This window comes from Centrocercus urophasianus, unplaced genomic scaffold (assembly GCF_019232065.1).
Source record: "Centrocercus urophasianus isolate 14NV4802_14NV808 unplaced genomic scaffold, USGS_Curo_1.0 seq_21, whole genome shotgun sequence".
Taxonomy (NCBI): domain Eukaryota; kingdom Metazoa; phylum Chordata; class Aves; order Galliformes; family Phasianidae; genus Centrocercus; species Centrocercus urophasianus.
The window spans coordinates 10,824,263-10,837,727 of NW_024884767.1; positions in this window are offsets into that span (position 1 = coordinate 10,824,263).

A 13,465-nucleotide genomic window follows, 5' to 3' on the forward strand; every position below is an offset into this window, starting at 1 on the left:
GAGTCATATCACTATAGATGGATTGTAAGATATGACTGTAATGTGCCCACCTTGACAGTGTTAAAAGTAAATTGTTCAATGTAAAATATAGGGACATGCTGATAAAAAATTAAAAATCAGTGTTGCAGAGAGTTATAAAAGTAGTTCCAGAAATAGTCTCTCAGTTTTTATCTTGATCAGAGAGGGTGCAAGATAGCAATTAGAAAACATTTCTATTTCCTTTAAGAAAGTATTTATTTTCCTTCAAAAAAGCTGTCAAGGAAAACTTACGCTACAGCAGCTTTCAGAACAATGCCACTTGTTCTGAAAGAAGAGCAAAGTTTGACTGATTTTTTTTCCAGTCATCATATTTCCTTAATGCTTTTCAACTTTTGTCTTAACATTTATTATACTGTGGTAGTATTCTCTGGTCAACAGTTATTTGATGTTCAGAGGGAACCTCCTGTGCTCCAGCTGGTGCCTATTGCCGCTTGTATTGTTAAAGGTCATCACTGGAAAGAGCCTGGTTCTGCCTTCTTTACACCTTCCGTTCAGGTATTTCTATACATTGATAAGATCCCCACTGAGGCTTCAGTTTTCTATGCTGAAGAGCCTGCATATAGTTATGCCTGTGTCTCTCTTGTACTGGGAAGCCCAGAACTGGATACAGAATATCAAATGTGGCTTTGGCAGTGCTGAGGATAGGGAAGGAATTACCTCCTTTGACCTGCTGACTATACTAGTGCATCCCAGTCTTCTTTGTGGCAAGGGCACACTTACCCAGCTTGCTGTTCATCAGGATTCCTACATCCTTCTCTATTCCTGTCTTCTACCTGGGGGGCCACTAGCATGAACTAATTCAGAGGTAGTTCCTCTTCTCCTGCCAAACTGAACTTCAGGAGTTTTCTAACAGTACGTTTCCCCAGCTTCTCAATGCATCTCTGTATTGCAGCCTGACCTCTTTTGTGTATCAGCCACTCATCTTCATTTTATGTCATCAGTAAATGTGCTGAGGGAGCACCCTCTATTCTATTATACAAATTGTTAATGAAAATGTTAAACAAGACTGGACCCAGTACTGACCCCTGGGGCATGACATTCATTATTGCCTTCACTGAGATTTAGCACTACTGACCACTACCCTCCCAGCAACTTCTTTACACTATTTTCTGTGCAATTTCATGGCACTTCAACAGAGATGAAACAGAATTTCCAATCAAATGAAGGATCATGTTTAAAACTGGTATGTTGCATACACGTATAAATTCCTGTATTTATGCACAGAGACATATCACAAACATGAATAAATACACACACACATATATACATTAGCTGTAACATTTTCCAAGAAAAGGCAGTATGATGGCTTAGCTTACACGCAAGCACTCTTCAAGAGAGGCCCAACATGCTATCTTTTGTTTACTTGGAATGGAGTTACAATGGACTCACAGGTTTATACAAGGAAAGAGTGAAACATAAAACTAATTACATTAATCACATATTGAAATAATATTAGAACACACTGCTCAGTGCTACTAAAGGGAAGAGGAGGAAGGACGGAAGGATTTCTCTAGAGCCAAGGAAATCAGGAATATGCTTTCAGTAGAAAAAGCTTTTAGTAGCAATATTCCTCTGTGTTTCTATGCTTACTCCAGGAATCTGCCACCTGAACACGCTTTTTTGCTTGGGTATTTGTGTTTTCAAAACTATAGCTCTGCTCCTCTTTGATATGACTTAGATATGTGTGCTACAAGATGCCAGGATAGAGGACGTTTTATCAATTGTAAAAGAAAGTGCTGGCATAACATCACGGACTTTTGGGAAGCTCTGACTCACTCTGCAGAGGATGATGGGTGAGACTTGGATGAGGCCAGAAGCCTTTCATTAAAAAGAGTTTCCACTCAATCTGCAGTGTGGGATGGTCTGCAGCAGATCCCCAGGACATAGTTATGTAAAGCGATCCAAGCCTCATTGATTTCTGAGATCTGATCTGCCCCTGGCTTTCTGGCACTTTCACTTTGTTCCTAAGAGAAACTCAATATGGGTTGATCACAGGAAATATCTGCTTTAAAACAAAAACAAACAAACAGTTTAAATCACGGGTAGTGTAGTATTCCTAAAGTGCATTCAGTAAGAAAGATTTTCCTCCCTTTGTACGCTGCTTCCCTTCTCTTCTCAGCTAGAAATTGCTTCCTGAGTTCTCATTTGTAGTGCCTCTCTTCTTCACGGGCGCTGCCCTAAAGCAACACAAACAATTTCAGTGATTTCTTTCAGTTCAAGTAAAAGTATCTGACAATTTAAATAAGCTCCTTGCACAGTGAACAGCCAGAGGTACACGGAGTCTAGCTGAAATTTTGTTAATTAAAAAATTAGGTCTAAACAGCTCCAAGCAAAATAATGAATAAGATTCTATCTCTTTCCCTTTGGTCCATCACCACAGTATCTACGTTTGGAAACCACTTAGAGTCAAGGAGTCTGACAGAAATTTGCTTCATCCACTGCTAATGTTGCTGCCAAACAGCGCTGTATAATCAGCTGTTGCTTGGTGTAAAACTGATACCAGCTCCAACCTGTTTTGCAAAGTTGTCTCCCTACTTCACTGCTGTCAAGGTGTTCTTTCTCCTTCCTTCAGCTAAAACTGATTGACTTTCCCTCCTCATTTTTCCCTACTTTCCCAAAGTCCCAAAGGTTCCTTGGCTTTTCATATTTCACAAAACACAAGTGCTCTAAGAAGGAACCACTCTGGCCTCTGTCAGTTTAGCCATACCTCCACCACTTGGTGTTGCACGTTAAAGAGTAAATTGCTGATGAGGATGCAGTCAAGTGGCTGTGACAGTGTTACACTGGGAACTGTTTATAAGAGAAGAAGCAATAAATACTGGGAGTGGTATACTTTGCAAAAACGATTAAAGCTAAATGACTGGCTTCGCCCAGCCAGAAAAAGAAACTTTTAGGATGACAGGCTGTAGGCAAAACTGAAATCAAGAGTAATACAAGCAACCTATCCTAGGCAGGAGAATTTGACTGACCATATGTGAAGGAAAGGGAATAAGAACTTGCACTTTGACTTCATGAACAAAGCAGGGAAAAAATGAAAAATGCTTATAGGCCATTTCATTAGTAATTTATGAGAGACACTGAGTAAGGAAGACTATAAAAAGTAAAGTTTTAAACCAAAAATGAGACACAATTCCAATCTCCAGAAGGAGAATGAAAGAAATTTTTGTCATAGTCATTGGAAAGCAGGACTGGACTGGAGGTACTTTTAGGTTAAAAAAAAAAAAATTTGTAAGGACTGAGAGTTGAAACTTGTAGGACTGCAAGTATTGTGTGGCAGAGAGGGGGGAAATGTGTTTGAGCAACAGACCAAGAAAGAGGAGAATCCAGAATAGACAGAAAGGATGTATTACTAAAACACAATATTTATTTAATTAGTGACAAATATTTATTCATGAGTTTCTTACCTGACAAGTCATAACACCTTTCTATTAAATGGAAATCAAGGACTGACATAAAAACATAAACCAATCTAGGCATGTTATTGTTTCACATTCAGAAAATCCAAGATGTGATGATAGGGACCCCTGAGTTTCTTTTGCCTATTTTTTCACTTCATAGCTATGAATTAACATGGGGAAGAAATAGTAAACTGCAATAAAATCAGTGAAGATTACTAACGACAAGCCTAAGTAGCTACAACTACTTCAAAAGAGAATCTGGGTACTGAATAAAATGAAAAAAATATAAGTAAAGCAACCTGTTTCTTGAAGTTTAAAAATTGCTTACAATTGTGCTAGGACAGTCACAGGCAGTTAGTTAAAGAAATTGATCTGTAAGTTGTTGCCTCTGGGACAGAGTGAACTAATTATCTATCTCCTGTGTGAAAATTGTCCCATGAAATTAATTTTACTGTTCTGTGGAACCCGTAATACTTCAAACATAAAGTCTTCTGATTTGTGTTTGAAAAGTACAAGTTTTGGAGTATTTTTTCCTAGAAAATCTGTGACAATTGAAGGTAAAAAAGCAAACAAATCAAGTCTGACATGTTATGCAATGCAGACTCCCTTGGGAGGCAGGGATGGCTTTATGGATTAGAAGTCAAAAGAACAAAGAAGAACATTGCATTTTTACAAAAAGAGTCTCAGTGAAGAAACTAAATTAAATGAGATGTTTCCTCCAATGAGGCCCAGTAACCAAAGCAAACAGAAGAATAATAATGAGCCTTGCAATATTACCCGTGAAAGAGGATCAGGTAGCTTCTTTGATGAAAAGTGAAAATCACCCCAAATCAAACAAGCCTCTGCACATCGTCACGCTTTGCTCTCACATTCTTGGCTGCAGGCACATTTCAAATGCAGCCTGGTTTGACAAGTTGCACTGGAAAAATGCCAGGACTAGAAAATCTACCTCTTTCAAACTACATAACTACAGTAAATATAAACTTTTGGTATTGATTTATTAATAGTTTTTCTTTTGAGATACTGAATGCAGAGATCCTTCCAAAAGTGTCTGAACAACTTTTCCCAAAACTGTTTGTCCTAGAAGTTAACAGAGAATGATGAATAACAAAGTATAAGAAAAGACTTGATCAAGGCATCAGACTCTGAAACTTACTTTAAAGGCCATGTTAGAGTAGAGAGCTGTCAGAATAAATTCTGTCTTTACAGTGCTTTGTGCAACCAGGTGAATTCAACAAAACTGTACACGGACATGTATAACAGAGCTTGGTCCATTAACTTCTACTGTTATCTAACTTCCTTTAGTTTGGGGTGTGATCAGATTAGAGTGGAATAATTCCCCTGCAAAAAGATTCACCGAGTCACAGAATTCCTCAGGACAACTGTTATATTCCCTGCCACAGCTACACAACATCCCATGCAGTGAAGGACAACTTTCTAACTGCCTGGTAGAGGTTTTCAAGGAGGCCTCAGTCAATGGAACATTTTCAATAATTTGAATAGGTGAAAGGAATACTGCTAAGTACCGATGTGCCTCTTTCTATACAAAGTAAAAAAAAAATGGATGGCCAGAACATTAGAGATTTTCTGAATATACCTATCTTACTTTCACTACAATCTCTGTTTAAGTGGGAGGACCAGATGGATAAGGGCTGGAATATGTGATAACAATTTCCTCTTATTTTATGCTTGTTCTTTATGCTTGTTGATTACCTTTGAAACTACTGGGAAACCTCCTGACAAAAGCATCTTGCTGTACATTAGGTCAATAACCTCTCTTTAAGTCATCCAATAAGCACGTGCTCATCAAAAAAAGAATGCACGACACCAATTAGACTTCAGGCTGTAGTTCTGCTGGAGCAGTGCTGTGTGTAAATTAGGAGGAGGAATGGTTTAATCTGTCTTCTAGAATCAAGGTGAGGATGATGATGGAAAATGATTGGCAGCTTTCAGATCTGCTACTCATTAGAAGGGATATAGACTTTGTGCATTGCTTGTACTGTTTATTGCTTGTACTGAGGCAGTGAATCTGTGTAATATGTTGCAGCGTAGATATTACAAGAAAGCATTCATGTTTAACAATATACTTTTTAGCATCTTCACATTTGCTGGTGAAAGCCTTGAGATCAGGATTAGATCTGACACAAACACACAGTACTGCAGTCTCAAACCACAGTGCAAGAGCTCCCCACTGTCCAGGAACACAAGCTCCACTAACTCCTGCTTAACGCTGAAATTTGGAAGAGTGTCTTGCCTTTCTTCATCCACCTGATGCTGTCTTGGTTTCTGTACACTAAGCAGCTGTGTCACTGAACCCTCAAAACTGATCACAAATGTATTCACATTGCCTGAAAGATCCATTTTAGGACGTCATCCATCAGAATGACTCTTGGACAAAGTACATAGCTTCTGGGAGAAGGGCCCAAAAGCCTCTCCCCTTGCCTCCCTGTTGCTGAAGTTTGCTCTAATCATTAGACGACAAAATTATATCCTCTCCAGTGTATATTTGCTCTTTTCTCTCTGATGGACTATATTTGAAGTCACTAACTCCTCACAAACCTTTTACAGAAAGACCAAACATCTCACAGAATCTTGAAGAAAATTCCTCTCAGGAAGAAAATGCACTAAAGATGAAGTACTTTGGTACTGAAATTTAGGATCATTAAATCTTTTAGAAGAAATATATTTACATTCTACAATACACGTACATACAGTTATATATAAAGTTGTGTGCCTACTAGCCACACCTGTATGGAAAAAATGTTGTTCTGCACATATTTGAAGACTTCAGCAGAACAATGAAAACATTGATATTTGGTTTATTTGTGCAAAATCAGACTTCTTGAGACCAATAACTGAAGTCAAATCATGGCTAATTTCACAAGTGCCCAAATTTCTTCAATTCCTAAATAATTTATTTTCAGTGAGTGTGAAACATATGTGAGATTCTTCTTACATTTTCTAGCAATAGACATCATAAGGAGAAAAGGTTTTATCTGCTGAAGTAGACTAAATGAGCAATTTATCCAGAAGTCTTTGGGAAAATAGAGTGCTTGGAAGAAATCACCTTGAAAGGAAGCGTTAAGAAAAGTGGACATTATTCAGCAACATCCACTCTATTACTTGCTGTTGTCCTCTGCCATAATTCTGCTCACTCTATAGAACGTAGCATAGTAAAAATGGGTTTCTTGGAGAAATGTACAGTAGTATTTAAATTAGAAACAAAACTGAAAGGGAAAAGAAGAAAAGAAAACAAAATCTATTTTGGCCTGAGAAGTTTTGTGAAATATATAGGTCTGTAAATTTGGCAAGACTAGTGGGTGCCAGATGATAATTGCAAGGGGCCCTACAGGCACAAGCTCAAGCCAGAACTTACTCTTATTAATCACAGAAGATGTGAAAGGCCAAATGTAGTTTACAGTTAAGGCAGACTACTGCAGAAGAGGAAACAGGTCATACAGTAGGAAGATGTGTCTTCCCCCTCCCTACCTCTTGGCAAGACATGTCTCTGTGTAAGTCCAGTAAGCAATAATGAAAGATGCTCGAGAAGCCATTGTGTCAAATAAACACATATATGCACCTGGGATAAAGTATATGCAAGAGCTGCAGGGGTGAAATATGTCACACTGACTAAACCGCAAGACTGCTAGTATTCAAACAGTTTGGGAGTTCTAAATTAGTGATTCAGCTTGGGAGAAAAAAACTCTGAAGCTTGAAGCATTCACAAGGCTTTACAAATCATAGAAAATCTTAGGAAATCATGAAAGAAGAGGATTTAAAAATATATATTTAATGGAATGTCAATGTTAGGCTTCCTTAATTTTCAAACAGTTCACCTGTTTTCACTGAAAGCTTGAATTTAGAGCATAGAGTGTTGCAAAGTCTTCTGAAGCACTTTCAGTAGTGGAAATATATGTACTGAACATTTTCTTCAGAAAGAAGAAAATCTAGCCCTCAACATACAATGATTCCATCTTTGAAACAGCCAATTAAAATCTGCATCCAACAAATCTAGCAAAGGGGCTCAAAATGTCTAACTTGAGAGGAAAATAAGCACAAATAAGTATCACCAGCAATCTTAAAGGTCCTATGGGATGAAAGATTTCAATTTGTCTGTTCAACAGGCTATTAAGACATGGAGGGAGATAAGCATCAATTAGCTCTAATCTCATAATCAACTCCTTGTGAATCTCAAACACGAAGCTATCAGAGCTATATGAAAGTTACCTGAACTCAGATGTCATTAGAAAATGGATGAGATCTTACAAAACAAACCAGGCACGAAAGCACTAAAACTGGAGATGTAAGTCTCAGAAATCTGCAGTCAAATAAATACCCAAACCTTCATTTTAATTCTTCTCTGAATGCTAAACTGCTCTACAGCTAAACTTTACTTATCAGCCTATGTCTAAAGAAAAGGAATACTTTTTGTACATAGTATATATAGAGAGAAAATGCTGTGTTATAAGGATCTCAAACAGAAGAGAATATTGAAAGTCTGCATTCAACTGTCCAAAACCCATGTCACTGTATATATTCCATCAAGATACTTCCAAAGAAAAATACAGACTTTAAGAAGAATCAAATAGTGAATTGCCTACAGCTAGATTCTATGTATAAATTTGCCTATATAAAAGGAACTTCGTTGGAATTTAAACTTTAGTATAAATTCTAAACTATAATGAAAGAACTTTGGATTTGCTTAATACACCACTTGTGTTCATAGAGGCCATCTGGTGTAATTTCATATTTGGCATCCCCAATCTGTCTTTAGATACAGATTTTTAATGTTTATCATATTTCACTTCATGATTTTTTTTTTCCTTCCTTAATACGAGATCAGAAGAATTTACAATTCACTGGTGGGAAATAAAGATTTGGAGCTCTAGGTATAATAATGTAATCAGTATGTAAGAGTGGGAGAAAATCCAATTTTTTTTCTGCATTCACATGCTGTTATTTTGCTGTTCTGAAGTATCTCAAACTTTCTAGAAAGCAGCTGGAAGGCTGTTTTCAAAGAAACAAAATATATTTGGCTACTTCAAGATATTTATTACTAGTCTGTTAAGAAAACATGGAATATTCTGTAAGCGTTGTTTTAACCTCAGGTGGATAACTTGAAGGTTATGTTTACATAGGTTTTTGAAAGAAAAGTAAAGGTGTAATGAAGGAAACTGATTCACAGACGAGGAAGTGTCAAGCTTTCTCTTAGAAGGCAAAATTGGAATAAATTTGAAACGAAGAGACGGTGGTGGGGAGTCAAGTCAAAAAAGCAAGACATCTTCAAATATTAGTTTCAAGGTGTAGGAAGTGTCAGTGAGATACGACACAGTGCTAAAAGGATGAAAGCAGGAAGTAAGGAAAATATGATCTAGAAAGGGCAGGTCCCAGTAGTAAACAAATCATGTAAATACACAAGCAACACTCTGATCATCAGCAAAACAGCTGGAACTTTGTCTACTTGGGAGGAGGATGCACTGTTTAAAGAGCATTATCTCGATAGATGTGTTAAGTCTTTGAAAATCTGGCTGCACAATGAGAACATCAGATATGAATTTTGTCCCGGTATCTTGGAGCAGGATATGCTTTGCTATGCCCTACAGGACAGTATAGAGGATTAACTCAATTACAGCTTCTCTCACATTTTAGCCCATAGGAAGAGTCAAACAAAGCACATGAAAGATTATTCAGTGTATAAATACTCAAAGCTTCCTCTCTTTCAGAGAGAGGTATCTGGGTCAATAATATCTTCTGTGTCTCAAATTTGTCTATTGAAGGTGACATCTTAAACATTGTGTATATTAATTATGGTCAAAATCACAGATAAATCTACACTATCCTGGTCCTACTATTGGTATTTTGTGACCTCAGACTCAAATAGAGGACTACTGTGAGAAAGAAGCAAGCCCATTATTTGAGATTGTCATCACATTATGCCTAGTGAAAAACTCCCTTTTCTCCACAAAGAGTTCAAATCAATATGCTGAATTATGTCACCAGTAAAGGCAGAATGTGTCCAGAGAAGGGCAACGAAACTGGTGAGGGGTCTGGAGCACAAGTCTTACGACGAGCGGCTGAGGAAGCTGGGATTGTTCAGTCTGGAGAAGAGGAGGCTCAGGGGAGACCTCATTGCACTCTACAACTTCCTGAAGGGAGGCTGTGATGAGGAGGGGTTTGGCCTCTTCCCCCAGGCAACAAACAGGATCCGAAGAAACGGCCACAAGCTGATTCTATGATTCTGTGATAAATACAAAGAAACAGATAAGTTCAAGGCAGAGATAATAGAAAATAAAGAAAAATAGACAGTGCAGATAGTTCTGTGCCTTGTGCATCAGTAGAAGAGAGCTCATGAAGTGGAAAGAGGCATTTGCTCATCTATGTATGGCTGAAATTGAAAGGGCTTAAAAAGAGAATCCAGATAACTGATGGATGGCTGAGAGAAATTACTGATCATTCCTCCATTACTGACAAATGCTAAATGTAGAAGGCTTTTCTTGGTCCATGCTTTCTTTAAATAGCAGGTTCCAATGGATTTATTTGTGGTAAATCAGCCTTTCCACAAACACACCTGTTTCTAGAAACAGCTTCATTGTGCTTGTATCAGTTCCTTGTGGAAAATCCCACTAATACAACATTAGTTTGCTGTTTGTCTTACTATGTGCCCTATGGAGTTCTGGAGAATAAGGAGGAATACAATAAAAACAACCTGAACACTACCTATAAATAAAAGGAAGGATTACAGATTAAGAATGACAAATACATTCCTTGTATAATTTCAAATGAGTTAACACAGGTCACAGTGACATACTCTGTGCCATGCCTTATCTTATTAGGGATTAATATGCTTTCAGAGAAAGGTTCACAAAATCCTCCTTTTATCTTGGGATTTGCTTCCTAACCACCTTTAATGAGATGAACTTTCATAACAAGCACCCTTAGTAGTTACATCTTTTCCCACTGTTGAGTCATTTGGCCTAATGCAGTGTTTCCCTTGGCACAAGAAAAAAAAGATGCTTGCTGTAGCAAAAACAGAATTTCACTTCTGGATTCAGAGAGCAATCTTGTTCTGTATGAATGGGGGTCGAGGTAGCAACAGAAAAAAAAATACGTCAAGGTAAAAACCATCTAATTTGATGCTCTTGTCTCTGGGAAGGTTTTGAAAATTCTTTGTGATACACATAGGATGGTCAGCACTCTCTGTCTGAAGTAATGGGCTGTAAATGTCTGTGACCCTGCACGATAAATAAGAAATACCAATAGGATTTTTATGTCTAGCATTCAGCACGGGATGTGAAAAATGATTCAAAAACGGGCATGACTGAGACAATCAAACACATGGGCTCAGTGTAACAGATTAACTGCTGCATTCAGCATGCTGATGAGCATGTCTGAGCACAGCATACGGCTGCGCTGTACCAGCACAGTCACTCCCACAGTCTACTGATGTGAGGCACAGCTACGAGAGTGTTGTTCTGAGAATGTTGTTTGTTAGTGAGAACAGGTCTGAGAGATAACAAATTCTGTCTTGAAGAAATAAAAGGCTATTATAGGTGATAGAGGGATTGCTGGCTTTGGAGAATGTGCAGTGTCCAGAGCCATGCCTCTACATCAAGATGTAGATTAGAGTCTCTGTTAGGTTATACTCCTTTTGTATGCTGCCTAATAGACATAGTGGCAGGAAGGGAAGCAGATAACTTCATGGTCCATGAAAAGTCATTTATATTCTTTCTGTCTCTGATACTCCGCTTGGTTTTGTTCACATTTAATTATACCAAAATTAATTGAAGAGAAGGTGTGACCTTCCAGACACATTTGAATGTGGCCTGGTCCAATCAAAACTTTCTATCTCAGTTGGCATTTCTTTTCTTCCTTTTTTTCTCTTTTTTTTTTTTTTCTTTTTTTTTTTTTTCTTTTTTCTTTTTTCTTTTTTTTTGAGAAAGGCACTTTCTTTTCAACATCATTTTAATACCAGCTTTTCAGCTGATTATATGAACAGAATCAGAGAACGAAAAAGATGTGCTACATTCTCTCCAAAGAATTAATACCACCCCAGTATTTCAAAGTTCTTTAACTGCAGTAGGTTTAAGGCTAGCCACAGCGGCCAGTGTCTGACCAGTTCAAGCCTTTTTAGTGTGTTCACTATCTCTCTCCTCTAGCTCCCTTGAACTCACTGCAGCATATATCCTGCCAGTTCAAACAGAAATGTAGATAGTGAGTAAGCCTGCTAGAATGCAACAGTCTCTTCACTGCTGCTTCCAAAGACCCAGATCCTTCCAGCAGGAGGTTTTATTTCTGGAACAGCCTGACACCACTACCCAGGAGCAAAGTGTACAGCACACATACATATCCACAAACACATTAACTGATCACAAATTAATCTGACGTTGCAGTGGTTGCAGTGTAAGAGTAAGAGTATATACGTTGCGAAGAGGAGTTCTAAAACAACCCATAAGAATCAGGACAGTGAAAATAAGCTACTAGCCTTTGACTTCGATGACCATAACCCTCACTATTATTCAAACCATTCTACAAAATTAAATTAGGCTGTTGTGGGGAGAAGCTTCTTTTGGAAATTCTTCCTATATCATATCAATGCAAATATTTTATATAAGGAATTAGCTATACCTCTGGAGAATTTCAGATAGCTTTTTTTAAACACTGTTTGTCCCCAGAGGGCATCATCACAGAACTCCCTGTTGTTGCAAGTAACCATGCACATTTGGCACTGTCCTCCCTTCTTTCCTTTCTTCCTTCCCTCCCTCCCTCTCCTCTTTCCCCCCTCGCCTGTTTCCCTCCTCTCCTTCCTTCCTTCCTTCCCTCCCTCCCTCCCTCCCTCCTTCCTTCCTTTCTTCTTTCTTCCCTCCCTTCTTTCCTCCCTCCTTCCCTCCATCCCTCCTTCTCTTCCTTCCTTCTTCCCTTCTTCCATCCTTCCTTCCTCCCTCCCTTCCTTCCTCTCTCCCTTCTTCCCTTCCTCCCTTCCACCTTTTCTTTCTTCCCTCCCTTCCTCCTTCGCTTCCAAGCAACATTTAAGCCTGAACAGCAATTGGCCTAAGGCTGAGGCAGGCTAGTGGTCTGGCAAGCTTGTTCTTAAATCTGTTGCTGTTACACAGAATTTTTGTGTAACAGTTTTGTGCTACATCGTCCACAGTGAGCAAGTCTGCATAGTGAAAAGTACTCTTTGTTATATGATAAAAATGCAGTCATTTCAGTGAATAACAAACACTCAGGAGTTCTCAAGCACATATTTTAAAGATTGTTATAATGATCCAGATTTTTAAGTAGCCCCCAAATGCTAATAAAAACATCATTTTCTTATAACCCTGTCCAAAAATACATAATGAGAGTGTATATGGTGGATGAAACACCCCACTTAAGCATTTAAATGGATCTAAAATGCATCTTATTTCCTTGTATGACTGAAAGGAAAAGGACCACCAACATTTTCTGCCTTCTGGTCATCTGGAACCAATGCAATCTTTCTTTTTCTCTTTCCCTCTTATATTTTCTTTCTTCTTTTTCTTTTTGCTAAAACTTATTGCAGTTTTAGCACCAGTTTTTAAAGATATAATACAACAGTATCATCTAGAAAAGATAAAAAAAAATCCAACAGATCAAAGGTAATTAAAAAAATATTAATAACCCACAAAAGCCAGTGGAGGTTTTTATTAAATTCCCATCACATAAATGGGAAAAGTCCTATTCCTTGGCACTTGTGTTCTAGTGGTTATACAGTGCAGGAAAATGCTTCATGCTTATGTCCACTGTGTTTGGAAAGAGATGTGGATCATTCTAATTTTTTATCAAAATTTAGTAAGCACTTTCTGATAATAGCAGCTATTTGACCAAGTCCTTAGGAACAAGCTGAAAGAGGTATTTAGTCAGAGAAGGTCACACTTACTCCGATGCCCAGTGTCACGGACTTTCAAACAGTTCTGTGAACAGACAATAGCTCCCTTGAAAGCCTGAGAATGAAATCAGGAGACTTTATGTTTCAAAACGTTACTTTCTGGAAAGTGCAAGTCTTCTGT